This window comes from Halichoerus grypus, chromosome 10, assembly GCF_964656455.1.
Source record: "Halichoerus grypus chromosome 10, mHalGry1.hap1.1, whole genome shotgun sequence".
Taxonomy (NCBI): Eukaryota; Metazoa; Chordata; class Mammalia; order Carnivora; family Phocidae; genus Halichoerus; species Halichoerus grypus.
Window position 1 is genome coordinate 113345748 of NC_135721.1, and position 18059 is coordinate 113363806.

At 48.6% G+C, this 18059-nt stretch overlaps 1 protein-coding gene and 1 long non-coding RNA gene across 7 annotated transcripts in view; both read left to right on the forward strand.

Moving 5' to 3' along the window:
- Positions 1-14024, forward strand: part of LOC118554353 (uncharacterized) — a 120301-nt gene extending 106277 nt beyond the window's left edge. The window contains exon 9 of the long non-coding RNA XR_013441999.1: positions 13134-14024. This is a non-coding gene — a long non-coding RNA (uncharacterized LOC118554353). The remainder of the gene's footprint in view (positions 1-13133) is intronic.
- Positions 14025-14751: 727 nt separating this feature from the next.
- FAM110A (family with sequence similarity 110 member A) overlaps positions 14752-18059 on the forward strand; it is a 28396-nt gene continuing 25088 nt past the window's right edge. For 5 of the 6 annotated variants that reach the window (XR_013442001.1, XR_013442000.1, XR_004926444.2 and 2 more), the window contains exon 1: positions 14752-14987. The gene's annotated coding sequence lies outside the window, so the exon portion shown is untranslated. The remainder of the gene's footprint in view (positions 14988-18059) is intronic. The other variant, XM_036121779.2, reaches the window with a different exon arrangement.

Sequence of the window (18059 nt, forward strand, 5' to 3'; positions counted from 1 at the left end):
TGTCTGTCTGTCCATGTGCAGAATACCTGGAGAATCCACTCCTGCAGTGAACTTCAACCCACTCAGAGAGAGATCATCCAGATGCCCTCCAAAGGCTCTGCACCAGGACCACGAGGTTCCCACAAAGAGCTGCCCTCCGGGAGTTCTCAAACGTGTACATTCTTCAGGCAGGTCACAAGGGTGCTCACATTCCACTAGGAAGGTTTCCAGAGCGGAGGTCAGCTAATCCGCGACCGGGCCCCCAGGGCAGGCGCGGGAAGGTTCACGCCTGGGTGGTGGGTGGGCTGGGCTTCCTGGTGGGTCGCTGGGTAAATAAATGGATGAGGGGCTGGAGGCGCCGCTGCAGTTACCCATGGGAGCCACCAGAGGGCGCAGGGGCCCACCACCTCCGAAGATGAACCTTTTCCCGAGCGTGTGGGGGATTAGGAGCTTCTCTGAAGGGGTCCTGTGGGGTCTAAAGTGCCAGGGTGAGGAAAAGCTGGGAGGTGGGAGGAAGGAGAGCGGGAGAGCGGGGAAAGGGAGACATAAGGTTAGAGAGGGCTAGAGAGAGGAGCTTCGGAGAGTGCCTCTAAAGCAGTTTGCTCTCTATAAGGGCCAGTCTCACGACGCAACCCCCATCAGAGTGACTGTGCTCTCATATCTGTGAGTTGAATTCAAGAGCCCAGAACATAGTGGAGGAAAGTCACAGGATACATACGTACAGTATGATGCCATTTGTGTAAAAAAAAAATAATTCCACAGTAATCCCACAATAATCCACACCAAATAATCCCACACCAATCCCACAAATAAATGCTGCATAATCATTAGGGCTGTGTGTGTGTGTGTGTGTGTGTGTGTGTGGTATTTACTGCATATACATCCATAGGAAAAAATCTAGAAGGAGGAATTTCAAATCGACAGCAGCAGTTAGCTTTGGAATTGTGTGTGTGGAAGGGGTCAGGGAATGGGAAGGGTGATGAGGAGTGATCAAAGAGGACTTTAGCCTTAACTGAAATACTTTAATTTTCTAGGATCTAAACCCTGTTAGTTGTGTAGCCTAAAATTAAAAATTACTAAAAAAAAAAAAAGAAAGAAAAATGAAGAAAAAGAAATAAAAGAAACCTCAAATGCCATCTTGTGTTGCATCAGTAGAGGTCTTACATGCAGCTCAAGGGAGGTGACAGCCTCCCCTGTTCTGCTCAGAACACACCTGGGATCTCCTTCCCTCTCCTTGGCTCTATCTTGTGTGAAGAACAGTGACAGCTCAAAGGCATGCCAAGAGTTGAAAGTGGAGGAAATTGTGGTGTCATCTGAATGGGTGCAGATGGGGGATCATGTCCTTTATTCAAGCTGGAGTAACTGGGCTGGGAAGGGTATGTGTGACAAATGCATTCTTGCAGGCAGATTTCTGCCAGGTGCCCAGGGGCGGGATTCCAGGAGTGAAGGATGGTGGAAATTCCAGCCCAGATGGGGTAGAGATTTCCCATCCAGCTAAGTGGAGATGGTATGGGCTAATTTGGGGACTTGGGAAGTGCCTCTTCCCAGAATGTAGGCAAGCCAAGGCAGCGTGATGCTTTCTAGGAACTACAAATACCTAGGATGGACTCCTAGCATCCTATGGGAGGGTATGGGGGAGTCCCTGAAAAACTCCTTCAGTTCTGGAAAACAGCTGGGAGGCCCGAAGGGATGGCCGTTGAGATAAAGATCAGACAAGAACCCTAGGTGGGCCTCAGTATCTTCATCAGTAAAATGGGTGAGGGGTCGGTGTGGTCTCTGATTTTATCCAGCTGGGGATCTTCCAGGGTCTCTTCCGGTCACGGATCACGTTCAAGCTGAGGACTTGCAGTTCCCACAATTGGCCAGCAGAGGTCGCCTTTTGACAGGCTAAGAAAAGAAAAGCCAAGCTGGTCTGAAGGGGGAACCTGAGCCTGGGATTCTTCCTTTATTTGCTTTTTCCCTTCCAGTAACTACTGATTGAGATCAGCTCTGGTTCATGCACTGGGGATATGGCAAGGAGCAAGGTCTCTAAAATGGAGCTGCTATCTTCCCTCCCAACTCCTTTTTTTCCTTCCACACTCCACATCTCACCCCTTAGCAGATCCAGAATTGGGCCACTCTGTCCCCCTCCACTGTCACCACCGCTGGCCAGCCCCTTCATGTCCTGCCTGGCTGTCACAGTAGTCTCTTCACTGGCAATCCCACTTCTGCCCTTTCTCCCCTTTCTCCCTTTCTTAGCCAAAGGGATGCTCTTGAAACATGTCAGAGTCTGTCCTGCTCGGCTCAGAAGCCTTTCAACCCTGTTCGGTTCTCCAGTCCAGAACTTACCTGGCCCTGTGCTATCCTGTCCCATTACACCTGACCACATGGCCCTCCCTTCTGCCTGGCGCTCTCCACTCCAGCCATGCTGGCCTCCTTGCTGTCCCCTCAGGTGGCAAACTTGTTCTCTGCCTCAGGGCCTTTGCACATGCCCTCTTTCCCCAGGTAGCTCCCTGGCCCCTCCCTCACTTTATTTGGGTGTCTGCTCAATCTCACCCTTCAGAGGTGAGCCTAAATTAAGATAACCTGGTCACTGCCACTCTCTACCTCCTCATGCCTCTCTAGTTTGCTAACAGTGCCCTGGATTGTGTGTTCACTGATTCACTTGCTTAGTGTCTATCTCCCACCAGTGTCCACTCAGCAGTGGGGGGACTGTGTCTATTTAGTTCACAGCGGAGGTCCTGGTGCCTCGTTTGTGCCCGGCCTGTGGAAGGAGCCCCCTCCGCCTATGACCCTGACTTGCCGAGGGCCAGATATCGGCTTCTGACCTTTTTGGTGCACCGGGCCTTCTTCTCTTCCCTCTGTAGGATTATGTGTCCAGTGTCCTCAGGAAGAGTCCAGGCCCTGGAAACAGGGGGCCTGGGTCAGGCCTGGGCCTCAGTTTCCCTGCCTGTCCATTGAGGTAAACAGTACAAGAGGGCAGATGCATAGGCCCAGTTCTTAAGGGTGAAATGGGCTAATGGGAAAGGGCTGTGTCCTTCTGTCCCCTCCCCCCGTGCAGACACTGGCAGAACGGTCTGGCTGCCGGCCTCCTGCCAGGCCCCAAACCTGAGAGCAGGTGTCCTGGGGAAGGGGAGCGGAGCACCCTGCAACAAGGCCCCTACAACCCATGAGAACACCAGAGGCCAGCCCTGGGGCTGAGAATCAGGGTGTCCCAGCGGAAGGGGCCTCAGCCAGGGCAGGGCTGCACGGGGCCCGCACACAGGCCTGGCTTGCCCGGCCCGGAAAGGTCTTCCTCTCTTGCTCAGCCTCCCCCCGGTCTCATTTCATACTCACAGTTGTGGCCACACCCAGGCCCTGCCCTCATGATTCCTTCTTATGTTTTTCTTTAAGTCAACTGGCCTGCACTGAATAACATTGAATATTTATTTATTTATGTTTGTGTGTATGTATTTTTACAATGAATAATTTTAGACACACAGAAAAATAGAGAATAACATTGTGAACCATATACCCAATATCTGGATTAATGTTAACATTTCCCATAATGCTGCCTCTATTTCTTTTTGAGGTAATTTCATGTGAATTACAGATATCATGAATTTTCACCTCAAATACTAGCATTACCAAATACTAGCATCACCTCAAATACTAGCATTACTTAAACATCTCTAAAGAGTAAGGCCATTTCCCCGCATAACACGGGAGTATTGTGTCACTCTGAAATATTAATATTTCTCTGATAGCTAATATTTTGTCCACAACTGACTTCCCCAATTGTCCCCAAAATGTTTCACTGTTGACAATGGATTTATTTATTTATTTTATTTATTTTATTTTTTATTTTTAAAAGATTTTATTTATTTGAGAGAGAGAGAGCGCGAGCATGCCCACAAGCAGGAGGAAGGGAGAGGGGCAGAGGTTGAAGGCGAGAATCTCAAGCAGACTCTGCATTGAGCACAGAGTCCTTCGCAGGGCTCGATCTCACAACCCTGAGACCGTGACCTGAGCAGAAACGAAGAGTCTGATGCTGAACTGACTGAGCCACCCAGGCGCCCCAACAACGGATTTATTGTGAAAGAAAACTTGATACGTGAAATGAAAGCAAGCATCTTCTGCCATAAATAGAAGGTACCTCTGGAAATGGACCCAGCGTGTCAGACCGACCCAGCGCCCAGGCTGGGGCCGAGGCCTGCCCTCTGTCGTAAGGGTGATGAGCGGGCATGGGGTGTTAAGAGAGCCGCGAAGCAGAAACTTCTCTCACTGTTGGAGTAAGACTCGAAAGGAACTCGGAAAGGGAACCGCTTTCTCCGAGTCAGGATGGGTGCCATTTAACGCAGGGCTGGTCTGCAGGGGTAGGGGGGTGGGGGCGGGACAGGAGAGTAGCCCCTTTCCAAGGCTGCAGAAGGTTCTGGAGAAGAAACTGGCATTCCCATGCTCATGCAGTGGGAAGAGCCCTGGACAGGGAGCTGGGAGCCTGTGAACCTGTCCTTGCTCTGATTTGGGTCTCTGGGTTTCTGTAGGTAAAATGGGGGGAGCTAGGACAGGGCGTCCCCACTGCATCACTCCTGCCACCCCAGCACCTAACAGTGCCCCTGCAGGACGTGTGTCGCCTCTGTGACCCGGGTTCCCACCTCAAACGTCTTTCTGTTCTCGGCTGGCTAGCTCCCTCCTGCTCATTCTCAGGTTTCAACCCAGACGCCACCTCCTCCTAGAAGCCTGCCCTAACCCCTGGCATGGGTTCAGGGCCCCTCATCTGGACCCCACAGCTGCCCCTGATGACTCAGAACTGTAGCCCCTGGGGCTTCTTTGTCTCCCCTGACAGCTGTGGGCAGGGAAAGCTGAGAGCCTTTGTCTTGTTCACCACTGTGTCCCCAGCCCCTACCTTGGTGCCTGGCACATAGTAGGAGCTCAGTACATTCGTTGAATGAACAAATGATGATTACTACATTTCCCACTCTAATCAGTCTGCCTCTTCAGGGCTCTCAGCGTAGGCATTTGGTCCCTCCTTCCTTTCTTCTCTTCCCCCCTCCCCTTCTTCCTTCCTTCTCTCACAAATATTTATTGATTCCCTACTATGTGCCAGGCGGTGTTCTAGGCATGGGAAATACAGGCAAGGTGCTTGCCCTTGTGGAACTGACAGTCAGTGGGGCAGGCAAACAGAAACAAGAAAACAAGTATATAAAATAATCTCAGGGGCGCCTGGGTGGCTCAGTTGTTGAGCATCTGCCTTCGGCTCGGGTCATGGTCCCAGGGTCCTGGGATCGAGCCCCGCATCGGGCTCCCTGCTTGGCGGGAAGCCTGCTTCTCCTTCTCCCACTCCCCCTGCTTGTGTTCCCTCTCGCTCTGTCTCTCTCTCTCTGTCAAATAAATAAATAAAATCTTTAAAAAAATAATCTCAGATGTTATTCATAGTGTGTAAGGCAGACAGGCGCTGCGGAAGAGAATTGAGGGCCTTGCTGAGAAGGTGCAGTGTGTCCCAGGGGAGGAGTGGGTGAGAGGGAGCTGGCAAGGCAAGAGCTAGGGAAAGGCATTCCTGGCCTGGAATTGCATCTGCAAAGGCTCTGAAAGGAGAACCAGTTGGGCGGAGGGACAGAAAGCAGGTGCAGGGAGGAGGTCTGAGAGGAGGCAGGGGCAGGCCAGGTCAAGAGGGCTGTTCTGAGTCCCCGAAGGCCAATGGAAAGATGTGAGTGGGAAGAGGATGGGATCTGATTTGGTTTCTTTCCAGCTTTACAGAGATATAACTGACATGTAACATTGTGTAAGCTCAAGGGGCACAGTGCTTGCTTTGATGATTAGATGATTAGATACATGTATATATCGTACAATGTTTGACACAATGCCTTAGTTAACACTTATTACCTCACATAGTTACCTTTGTGTGTGTGTCTGTGTGTGTGTGACATAGTACCTTGGTGAGAACATTTAAGATCTGCTCTCTTAGCAGCTTTCAAGTATATAATACAGCGTTTTTAACTGTAGTCACCACATTGTGCTTTCGCTTCCCAGGACTTATTTCTTTTAATGACTGGAAGTTCATACCCTTTGACCAACATCTCCCCATTTTCCCCTCAGCCCCTAACAACCACCATTCTACTCTGTTTCTGTGAATTCAATCTTTTTAAGATTCCTCATATAAGTGAAATCACAAGTGGTCTTTCTCTGTCTGGATTTTTTCACTTAGCATAATGCCCTCCAAGTCCATCCATGTTGTTGCAAATGGCAGGATTTCCTTCTTCTTTTTTTTTTTTTATAGCTGAGTATTATTCCATCCTATCTATCTATCTATCTATCTATCATCTCACATTTTCTTTACTTATTCATTAGTTGCTGGACACTTAGGTTTTTCCATGTCTTGGCTCTTGTAAATAATGCTGCCATGAACATTGGGGTGCAGATATCTTTGAGATACTGATTTCATTTTCTTCGGACATACACCCAGAAGTGGGATAGATGGATCCTATTAGTTCTATTTTTAATAGAATAGGACCCTCCATACTGTTTTCCATAGTGGCTGCACCAATTTATAATTCCACCAACAGCACCCAAAGTTTCCTTTTTCTCCACATCCATGCCAGCATTTGGTCTCTCTTGTCTTTTTGATAATAGACATTCCAACAGGTGTGAGGTGCTATCTCGTTGTGGTTTTGATTTGCAGTTCCCTGGCGATGAGTGATATTGCACACCTTTTCATGTACTTGTTGGCCACCAGTATGTCTTCTTGGGAAAAAAGTCTATTCAAATACTTTGCCTATTTTTTTATTATTATGTTATGTTAATCACCATACATCATTAGTTTTTGATGTAGTGTTCCATGATTCATTGTTTGCGCATAACACCCAGTGCTCCATGCAGAACGTGCCCTCTTTAATACCCATCACCAGGCTAACCCATCCCCCCACCCCCCTCCCCTCTAGAACCCTCAGTTTGTTTTTCAGAGTCCATCGTCTCTCATGGTTCATCTCCCCCTCCGATTTCCTCCCCCTTCATTCTTCCCCTCCTGCTATCTTCTTCTTTTTTTTTTTTTAACATGTAATGTATTATTTGTTTCAGAGGTACAGATCTGTGATTCAACAGTCTTGCACAATTCACAGCGCTCACCATAGCACATACCCTCCCCCATGTCCATCACCCAGCCACCCCATCCCTCCCATCCCCCACCACTCCAGCAACCCTGTTTGTTTCCTGAGATTAAGAATTCCTCATATCAGTGAGGTCATATGATACATGTTCTGCCTATTTTTTAATTGGAGTTTTTGTTTGCTGTTGAGTCGTATGAGTTCTTTATATATTTTGGGTATTAACCCCTTATCAGATACATGTTTGCAAATATTTTCTCCCATTCCGTACGTTGCCTTTTTATTTTATTATTATTATTTTAAATTCCAGTATAGTTAACATACAGTGTAATATTAGTTTCAGGTGTACAATGTAGTGATTCAACACTTCCATCCATCGCCCTGGGCTCATCACAAGTGCCCTCCTTAATCCCCAACATCTATCTCCCCCATCCTCCCACCCACCTCCATTCTGATAACCATCAGTTTGTTCTCTCTCTATAGTTAAGAGTCTGTTTCTTGGTTTATCTCTCTCTCTTTTTTTTCCTCTGCTCATTTTTTTTTGTTTCTTAAATTCTGGAGTGAATACAAGTGATATCATATGGTATTTGTCTTTCTCTGACTTATTTCGCTTAGCATTATACTCCTATACTCTCTAGTTACACCCATGTTGTTGCAAAACAGCGAGATTTCATTCTTTTTTATGGCGGAATAATATTCCATTGTATATATATACCACTTCTTCTTTATCTTTTCATCTGTTGATGGACACTTGGGCTATTGCCTTTTTATTTTGTTGATTTTCTCTTTTGTTTTGTAGAAGCTTTTTAGTTTGATGCAATCCCACTTGTTGATTTTTGCTTTTGTTGCCAAGACCAATGTCAAGGAGTTTCCCCCTATGTTTTCTTCTAGGGGTTTTATGGTTTCAAGTCCTAGGTTTAAGTCTAATCCATTTCGAGTTAATTTTTGTGAGTGATGTAACATAGTGGCCCGATTTCATGCTTTTGCATGGAATATCCCGTTTTCCCAACACCATTTGTTGAAAAGACAATGGGATTTCCCCATTGAGTATTCTTTGTCAAATGTCATTTGGCCATATATGCATGGGTTTATATCTGGGTTCTTGATTGTTTTTGTACCAGTACCATACTGTTTTGATTACTATAGCTTTGTAATGCTGATTTATATTTTAAAAGATCTGCCTGAGCTGAAGGAGGACGGATAGGGGGAGAGAAGGCAGGAGTGGCCTGGGGTCTGATGCAGCCTCCAGGCAGAGATGGGTCAGCTGAGCCCATCTCATGCCCAGCCCTGGTGTGAGGGGCCTGAGCATGTGCTGAGGATGGGTCTGGGTTGTGGGCCTGGGTTGCGGGCCTGGCGCTTCTGGTGTCTGTGGGTGTCTGGACCTGTGGGATGGGCCCCAGCAAGAGGGAAAGGGAGGCGGGGTTTGGGCAGGGCTGCGGGCTCATTTGCATTTGATTTGCATGTGGAGTGAAGGGGTCAAGTTGAAAGCCGGAAAGGCCTGCACCAGTCCCTTGGGTGGAGGGTCTTGGGTGTTATGACAGACAAAGATTCTGTCTCCAGGCCACGACCTTCCTGTTCAGGAGGGGCCCTATTTCTCCACCTGCCTCTGGCCTGGCCCTGCCATCTGGGCTTGGGACACTAGGAGGACAAAGGCCCCTCACTCTCTGAACCCTTTTCCCCTATAGAATCCCATCTGTTAGGCCCAGCTTCTGACCTGGGACAGCTCTGTTAGCTCAGGCCCAAGAGTGCGGAGGGGACAGCCCCCTAACCCTAAGGGGGACCCAAGCCTCTCCCCCCAGCCTCTGCCATCTGTTCTGGGCAGCGCTAGCTCGCCCTGCTTCTGCCACCTGCTTGATGTGATCGGGCCAGTCAACTCCCCTCCCCCTCCCACTCTGGGCCTTGGTTTCCCCATGTGTCACATGCAGAGGTGGGATTGGGTTGCTTTTCCAAAAAGGAGTGACTTATGTCTCACTCTTGTAATTGGTGCTGTATCCATAATCCACCTGTTCTATTAGTAACTTCAAGTTTTTAAAGGGAACGCGCGCGCTCCTTTGCTTAAACGGATTTAATTTGAAAAGACATTTCATACTATCTCTGTAGGTGGAAATTCAGTATCACTTGCCATCATTAGAAAAATTCTGGGGAGAAAAAATAATAGAATGGGACTAGGACGATGTGATTGAATTCTAGTCCTGCTTCAAGGGAAAGAAGCCCGACACATTTATATGATATTGCAGAAAAGACAAAACTGTCGAGAAAGAAGGCAGATGAGTGGCCATCAGAGTGAGGGGTGGGAAGCTTCCCGGGTGTTGGAAACGTCTCCCCTATTGTGGGGGCAAGTGTATGCATTTGTCAAAAATCAGAGAAGTGGACCCTTGAAGTTGGTGAATTTTGTCGTCTTTAAATTTCTTTTAACAAGACAAGTTTTTATAAAGAAACAAATAAGAATTCCAGTTTGGCTCTGAGTCTGGGCCCCTCTTGTGGGGAAAATTAGTGTGTGTAGGGAGACGCTAACTAACCGAGGAACAGCAAACTAAGGCTAGAAAGAACGAAAGCCTCGAAGAGAAGACAACTTTCACTCGGGAACTGTACTTACAAGAACCACTGGCCCTGTGTGGCAAGAAGCTGTTTAAATTAATTCAAACTCAATAAAATTTAAAATTCAGGGTATGAGTCACATTTCAAGCAGCTAGTGTCCCCTGTACCGGCCGGGCAAACACAGAACATTTCACCCTCGTGGAGAATCTTGGTAGACAGCGCTGCCCTAAAGGATTTATTTGATGCATATAATTTACAACTCTCATGCCTCTTCTCCTACTTTGGGAAACGCTTGGTTTGATCTAAGCTCACTCTGTGAAAGCCACCACCTCTTGCCACGTTGGATGATGACCCGAAGACCATTTTACTTCCATGCTCTAAGAGCAGAGTGCAGTGGGCATCTGGAGTTTTAGATTGTGGGGATTCTAAGGATTTGAAGACCTCAGGATTAAAAAATTCTGGGCTATTCAGATTTGAAATTTGTCCCTGCTCCCGGGGCTTGAGGGTTTGGAAGTGGAGAGCTAAGGGTTTTGCGGGCATCATCTTGGGGACTCCAAGGTAACTCCTTCCAACGCAGGTGCAGTTATGTCCATTAAAGACAAAGCGGCCGAAAGTCCAGCGTTTAAGGAACTTTCAAGTCTGGCAGCAGTTGGGTGGTAGAAGTGGGATCAGAACCCTGACTGGCTGACCCCAGAATTCCTGATCTTGGTCTTGAACTGCTGCTTTGTATCTTTAAATTCTAAACGCCTCCCTGTGGCCTACAGCAATTTCACATCAGTCTTTTCCTGTCCATCCATTCCAGCCATTGGCCTTTTGGCTCAAATATACCAAATTCATTCTTGCCCCAGGACCTTTGCACACTTTTTCCCTCTCAGCCTTTCTCTAGATTTCCACATGGCTGTCTCTTTTTCCCCCCCCCTTTTCTCTTTTTTTTAAGGGGGGGGTGGCAGAGGTAGAGGGAGAGAGAGAATCTCAAGCAGGTTCCATGCCCAGCAGGAACCCAACACATCTCATGACCCTGAGATCACGACCTGAACCGAAATCAAGAGTCGGCTGCTTAGGCAACTGAGCCACCCAGGCGTCCCTGCCTCTCCCCTGCCTCTTTTTTATGCTTCAGGCCTCACCTCAGAGAAGCCTCCTTGACCATAAAATAGCCCCTTTTCCATCACGCCCATCGCCTTACTCTGCTTTATTTTTATTTATAACATGTCTCACTTGTTGATTCAGTTACTCCTCTATTGTTCTGTCTCCCTCACCAGAATGTGCCTCTCTTCCTAGTAACTGACACAGACCAGGGACTCAGAAAATATTTGTTGAATAAGTACACACATCCCGAAACCAACCGAGAGAAGGTGAAGGGGGGAGGTGTGCAGGGGTGAGTACAACTTGCACAGTCTTCTCTCCAAACTGCAGGCTGCTGTCTCCTAATTGTCCAGGCAGAAAGCCAAGGCTCAGAAAATAAGAGGCAGAGGAATGCCCAGCCCAAGCAGCAGCTCAGTGATAACAGCCCCACTGGAGAGCCCCATGTTTCTGCTCCCCGTGCCCTTCCTCAGGGGGCACACCGTGGGATTGTCCAGGAGGCCAGATGGGTGCTATCACCACCTCTACTTACCTGATACGAAGTCTGCAGACTGTGAGGTCAGCAGACGTGCCGGCCGCAGGCCAGTTTGGCCCAGGGGAGCCCAGACGAGGGCTGCCTCACCAGCGTGAGCTTTCCGAGCTAGAAGCTGATAGCAGCCCCCTGCCACGGGGTTTCAACCTTGGCTGCACATGGAAACCTGATGCCTGCGCCCCTCTCCTAGAGGCTCAGATGTAGTTGCAACCTGGACACTGGGATTTGCAAAAGTCCCTAGGTATTATCTACTGCTGAGTAACAAACATCACAAAGCTCGGTGGCTTCAGACAACAATAACCCTTTTTCTCCCACCATCTCTCTTATGGTTTCGTTGGATAAGAAGTGAGGAGGGGCTTGGCTTGGCAGTTCTGTCTCAGATCCTCTCATGAGGACTCACCTGAAGCCTTGACAGGCTGCCTCCCCTGGGACCAGAAAGTTCACACCCAGGAACTGCCCTTGGTCTCTAGTTCACCCCAGTGCCTGCCTCTCAAACCACCTCAAGGCCTCCAGAGGGCCAGGTTCCACCTGTCAAAACAAAATACAGCCATGGGGGGTGGGGTGGGGTGGGCACAGAAGATAGGGAGCTGGTATCTGAGGCTGATTTCATCTCAGTTTCGAGTTGAGTGGAGAAAACACTGCCAAGGTCAGGGTGCTGGAGGGGGCACTGAGGCAGCTGCAGGCCTGCGGATGGGGCGAGATGTTATTGTTGCTCACATGCTGGGTCAGGACGAGACCATAAGGACCATCTAGCTCCCTTTTATCTGGGCACTCTAATGACAGCTTGGCACCTTCTTATTCTTGTGGGCTCTCCCTCTGTACTCCCACGTGGGAAGGACTGGGATGATTTTAATCACTGTGAGCTGGTACCAGGGGCTTAGCAAATCCTCGAAGACAGGGAGCATTGCCAATATGCTGGTGGCATGTGAAGATGCTCAGAGTTCTAGAATCTGAGTGTGCCCAAATTAGGTCTCTTCATGTGGCCTTATTTAGAGTCCGGGGGAAGTTCTCTCTGCCCTCTGTCTGCCTAAGGGAATACGGCTCAGGACTTTTGTATTATCCGGTTTGTTTTAAGCTCCAGGGCGTGTAGGGCAGAGGCAAGTTTTGAAGACACAAGGGTCAGCAGGACCTTTATCCAAGCATCTCAAATATCTCCCAACCCCTGATTAAAGTTGTACATCTCAGAGAAGAATCCAACCATGACACCACTGTTGTCATTCCCATTTTAATGACAGGGAAGCTAAGGTCTGGCAGTCTCCCTAGCAGTATGCTCTCAGGGTCATATGCTTCTGTATTTAAACCTCGCTCTGTTAAAACCACCATCTCCTTCCATTCCAACGTCACCTCATCTCAGATGATGTTGAAGTGGGTGTGAGCATTTGAGGGGTTTGGCTAAGGGGACCTTGACATTTAGTGTGGGTTTAGTGGTTTTATTTACGTCGTTTCCAGTCACTTTTGTGAAAAGTTATTACCAACTGGTGATGACTTCCAGGAATACTCCTACCTAGCACACTGACGTGGGTTGTGACATCAGCCACCACTCACACTGTCACATGAAAGTGCAGGGGGTCAGAGGTCATATCTCAATATAGAAATATGAATGGCTTTACAGTGCCCAATGCCGCCAGTCTGTAGTAGAGGAGAGGTATGAAATGTATACATCGAGCCAGAACAAGCTTGCCTGTGAAAATTATTATGGAGGTATGCCAATTACGTAATTCACAGAAATAATGTTATTTTTCTGGATTTTGCAATATTTGTGGAATTTGCCATTTGTTGAGATTTCTTTTATCTTTCTAGCCAAATAACACTTTATTACCTAATTTTATATTTGTAATTTTGTAGTTCTTTTCTTAAACAAATCTCCCTAAATTGTGTAAGCCTGAGGAAGTGCACAGTCTGGATCTGCCACTGCTCCGTTTTCTCTGTGTCTTTTGCCATCACAGGATCCTTCTTGCCTTTTCCTCACTGCTCCTGCCAACGTGTGGTGTACAGAGCAGCATAACAAAACGGCTCAGAGGACTCCTGCCGCATCCAGACAAACCTTAGTGTTTTCATTCATAAAATGAGAATAATAATAGAATCTCTCCCCCCACATAGTAATGAAGTCAAGTGAGAAAATACGTGTAAAGCTTTGAGCAGTCCGGTCTAGCAGAGGGCAGAGTTAGCGTCACATCTGATATTTAGCTGGTCCTCATGGATATAGTCAGACTCCCTGTTTATGACGGTATCTACTCTGATTTGATTGGTGTCCATGCCGGAATGTGCAATCATTGTTAGCTATTGATATGTTATTAGTCCCTCTCCCGCACCGGCCCAAGGTATGTATATAGTAAGTGCTCAATCATCGACAATCCAATCAAAGAATGAAAGTCACCATCTGGATTAAAAAACAGAGGTTGGCTCCAAATTCAACAATGCCCTAGACCCAAACAGTGACTCACAACTATGGAATTTCCTCATCTCAAAGGTACTTAAAGTTAACTTATTCCGATCCTTTTTAAAACTGTGTTTTTTTTTTCTTGACATATTTAAGTGTTGGAAATTGGAAAATCCACAAAAGCACAGAAAAGAAATGAACTGCTATTATAAATGGTTATACACAAATACATTGATGTTACAATTATGCATTTAATACATAGTTGTGTGTACATAGTGCTTTGAAACATACTTTTAAAAAGTTTCTGGGCGTCTGGGTGGCTCAGTTGGTTAAGCAACTGCCTTCAGCTCAGGTCATGATCCTGGAGTCCCGGGATTGAGTCCCGCATCGGGCTCCCTGCTCAGCGAGGAGCCTGCTTCTCCCTCTGACCCTCCCCCCTCTCATGTACTCTCTCTCATTCTCGCCTCTCAAATAAATAAATAAATCTTTAAAAAAAAAGTTTCTTTACATTTTCCTCATACTTTAAATATCTTTAACTACATCATTTTTAATGACTGCATAACATTCCTCATCAGGAAGTGGGGATAATTAAAGGTACCTATCTCAAAGGGTTATGCCATGAGCACTGACAAGAGTTATGTCATGTGAAGCTACCTGGCATGTAAAAAGCTCAATAAACTTAGCTCTTCTTTTGCTGGGCATTGGAGTTATTTCCATTATCTTTCTATGTTAAATAACTCTGGACTATATTAATCTTTGTTCATATCTTTGGTCATTTCCTTAGTAAAGTTCAGGACTGCTAGGTATGCACATTTTACAACTTCCCACTGTGCAGTTAGGGGAACAGAGAGGGAAAGGGGCTAGCCCGGGCTCATACAGCGAGCTGCAAAGTCGGACCTGGAGACTAGCTGGGGACCCTAAATGGTGCGTCATCCTGTTGGGGACCAGGAAAAAGTCCTGGTCAAGGGAAAAAACTAGGCTCCTGAGCCGCGGCGGCGCGGGAAGAACAGGCCAGCGGGGCTGAGCGGGGACTGAGCTGGGCGCCGGGGCGGGGCGTTCACTCACTGGGCAGAAGCTAAGCGGTCGCCTGGCAACCCGGGCGGCGCGGCGTTCGAACGGAAGCGAGGAACCAATCAGGATGTCCGGGGCAAACCATTCCGGCGACGGGGGGGGGGGGGCAGAGCGACGAGCTCACTTCCCCTTCCTCTGCGCCCCTGGGACCTCCGCTCTGGTGGGGGCCTTGGGACAGTCAGGTGCCCCCGTCCATCTCGGGTGCGCACAGCAGCTCCGAAGAGGCCCCTGCGGGTCCGCAGCAGTTCCGAGCCTCGTTGGGCGTGGCCATTCCCAGCCCGGGTCCGAGCTGTCAGCCTCTCCAAGACCCGCACGGGAGGAGCCAGGACTCGCCTAGCGCGGGCTCCAGGTGAGCGGGCGGGTGGTCTGGGGCGCGCGCGAGCCCGGGTCTGGGGGGCTCCGTTCACCGAGCGCCTGCTGTAGGCGTCCTCCCCGCGTCCTACGTGCGGGGAGGCGGTGGTACCCCATTTCACTGAGGAAAACGCTGAGGGGCAGAGAGGCAAGTGTCCTAGCCCAGCGAGGTCTGCCGGAGAATCCAATTCAGGTCTTTCAGCTCCACTTCGAAGTCTCCAGTCTGGGTAGATCTAGATTTGTCTTGAGAGGCCCAGACACGCAACTGGTGGTCAGCCTCTCAGCCTCTTAGCCGCAAGGCTGCTAAGCCCAGGAGCCCTGGCTGGATCATTTCCCTCCGGCCCCGCTCCCGCACCGTCCTCTGGGTGCCCCTTCTGGGCAGCTGTCTTCTCTTCTCCAGAACGCCAGAGGTTGGACTCAGGCTCGTTTGGGGTCCTTCTGCCCACGGGTCCTGACAGCAGTGCTGTCTCTCTCAGAGGGCTGTTCTGGGGGGATCTGGCAGGACGGACATTAATGGGCTAGATGCTAGGTGGGCAGCAGGTGCTCTGGCCCTGGAGCCGCTTTTAGATTCTTGGGAATCTGCCCCAGGTTGGGGGAATGGGTAGAGGCAGCCACTCAACCTGAAGCCACTAGTCATCAGAGACTTTGGAGTTGAGGATGGGGTGCGACCCCTCCGGCTGGAGCATCTGACCTAGACCAGGCCCTGCCTCCTGGGGATGCTCTGGGAACTCAGAAAATAAGTCTTTCATTTATTCTTTCAACAAATATTTTTTGACTTCATATGCCCTGCCCTCCCCCTTGTCTATTTTGTTTCTCTCGGTGGCATTTACCCATCTGATGTCCTATGTATTTCACTTATTAGGGAGTTGATTATCTTCCTCAACTGGAATGTGATAGGAGGAGGGGCTAGGGTGAGGCAAGTGAGGCCCTCGCCTCCAGAGCAAAATTGAGGGGTGCCAAAACCTCTAATCAAGATAATTAAAGCTCACAGTTATTATTTTTTAAAAAGATTTATTTTAGGGAGAGAGAGAAACAGAGACAGAGTGTGCGAAAGGGAGGAGGGGCAGAGGGAGAGGGGAGCCCAACCCCGGGGAAGGGGGCGCGATCCCAGGACCCTGAGATCATGACCTGAGCAGAAACCAAGACTCGGTCGCTCAACCAACTGGGCCACCCAGGTGGTTGACAGTTCTTCACTATTTGCTGTGTGTTCTGCTGGTGGAGATCAATTCACATAGCCTCTGTGGAACACAGTACAGCGTCTCTGTCACGATCACAAGCACGTCCCCAGCCCAGCTGTCCCACTTGTCGGCAACACGATGTAGGTGCAGAGACGTCGCAGGGTGGTTTGTAATAGGGCAGGTCTGGACGTACACTAAGTGGTCATCAGCAGGGGCTGGCGGCTCTTTATGTACTGATGTGCCTCCACGTATATTATTGAACAACCTATATTATTAAGTATATTAATAACATATTAGAATTAATAATATATTAACATTATTAAAACAACATGTATTACTGAGTAAAAAGAGCAAGGTGAAAACAGTACACACAGCATGTTGCCATACCTGTAAAAAAATAGAAAGAATATATGCCCATTATTGCTTGTATCTGCCTAAAATCTCCCTAGAAGGACACACAATTGTCTGGGTATAGTGGCGCTTGCAGGGAGGGGAACTGGGTGGCTGGGGACAGGAGTGGGAAGGAGTTTATTTTTACTTCCTTCTCTTTATAGTTTTTGAATTTTGAGTCACAGGCATATAGCACCTGGTTGAAAAAATTACATATATATAAATCATTACAGATTATATATTTAGTCATAAGATCACTGCCTTGTCTGTGATCTGTCCTTGACTTGCCATGTGACTTTGGGCAAGTTTCTTCACATCTCCGGGCCTAGATAAGATGGTGAGCTCAGGCCTGGGAAGGAGGCAGTCCGGGACAGGAAGTGGACTTGCCCGTGAGTCTGCCCCAACCTCCACCTTCCCCATCCTTGTGAGCCGGGCCCTTCCCTGAGGCGATGCATGTGGTCTCTCTGTGTCTCCATTGCAAGTCCCTTTATCCTCATTTTGCAACTTCAGGTACAAACCGAGGCACAGATAATTGGGTTGGCGGAGTCGGGCTGTCCATTGGCTGATAGGAGATCAGTGCTTCAGGCGCCTGTGCCCACAGCCCTCCTTCAGCCCACTGAGATGTGTGCAAGGGTGCCCTGGGCAAGGCTGACTGCCGGCAGGCCAGGGCATGAGTGTCTGGGGAGACTCCAGAAATAGCATGGGGCCTGGCGTGGCCCTGGAGGATGCCCAGCTGGGTGTCTCTGACCCGGACAGCTGGGCTGAAATCGAGCTGGGCTGCCCTATTGGCCGGCCCCCTCCCTGCTGCCTGGAGCCTTCCTGATCCTCCTCTGGGGCAGGTGAGGGCCTCCCTGTCTCCCCCCAAGTCAGGGCCTGGCTTCTACTGAACAGAAAGAGAGAAGCAGGTGGAAGGAAGGGGTGGGGTAGGGGTGCAGAATGTCATGAAAATTCTAAACATGGAAACCACACCTCTTGCCCCCTCAGCGAAGAATAAACAATCACTAACACCTCCTGAGCACTTACTATGTGCCATGTACTTTATAAGCATGCACTCATTTAATTCCCTCAATCTATGATGTCAGGTAGTTACCGCTGCTATTTTTTCCACCTTACAAAGGGAAACTGAATGCAAGAGAGGTTTAGTAACTTGGACCAGGTCATCCAGAGCAGGAATGTGAATCTGGGGGTTCTGACTCCAGACTATGGACTCTCTTTTTCTTTTTTTGGAAAAATATATATAACGTAAAATTGAGTATTTTATCCATTTGTAAGGTACAGTTCAGTGGCATGAAGTATATTTACACTGTGCGCAAACCTCACCACCATCCACCTCCAGAACTTCTTCATCTTCCTAAATGGGAACTCCGTACCCATTAAACACCAGCTCCCCATTTTCTCCTCCCCCCAGTCCCTGGAAAGCACCTTTCTATTTTCTGTCTCTGTGGATTTGACTGCTCTGGGTACCTCATGTAAATGAAATCATATAATATTTGCCCTTTTTT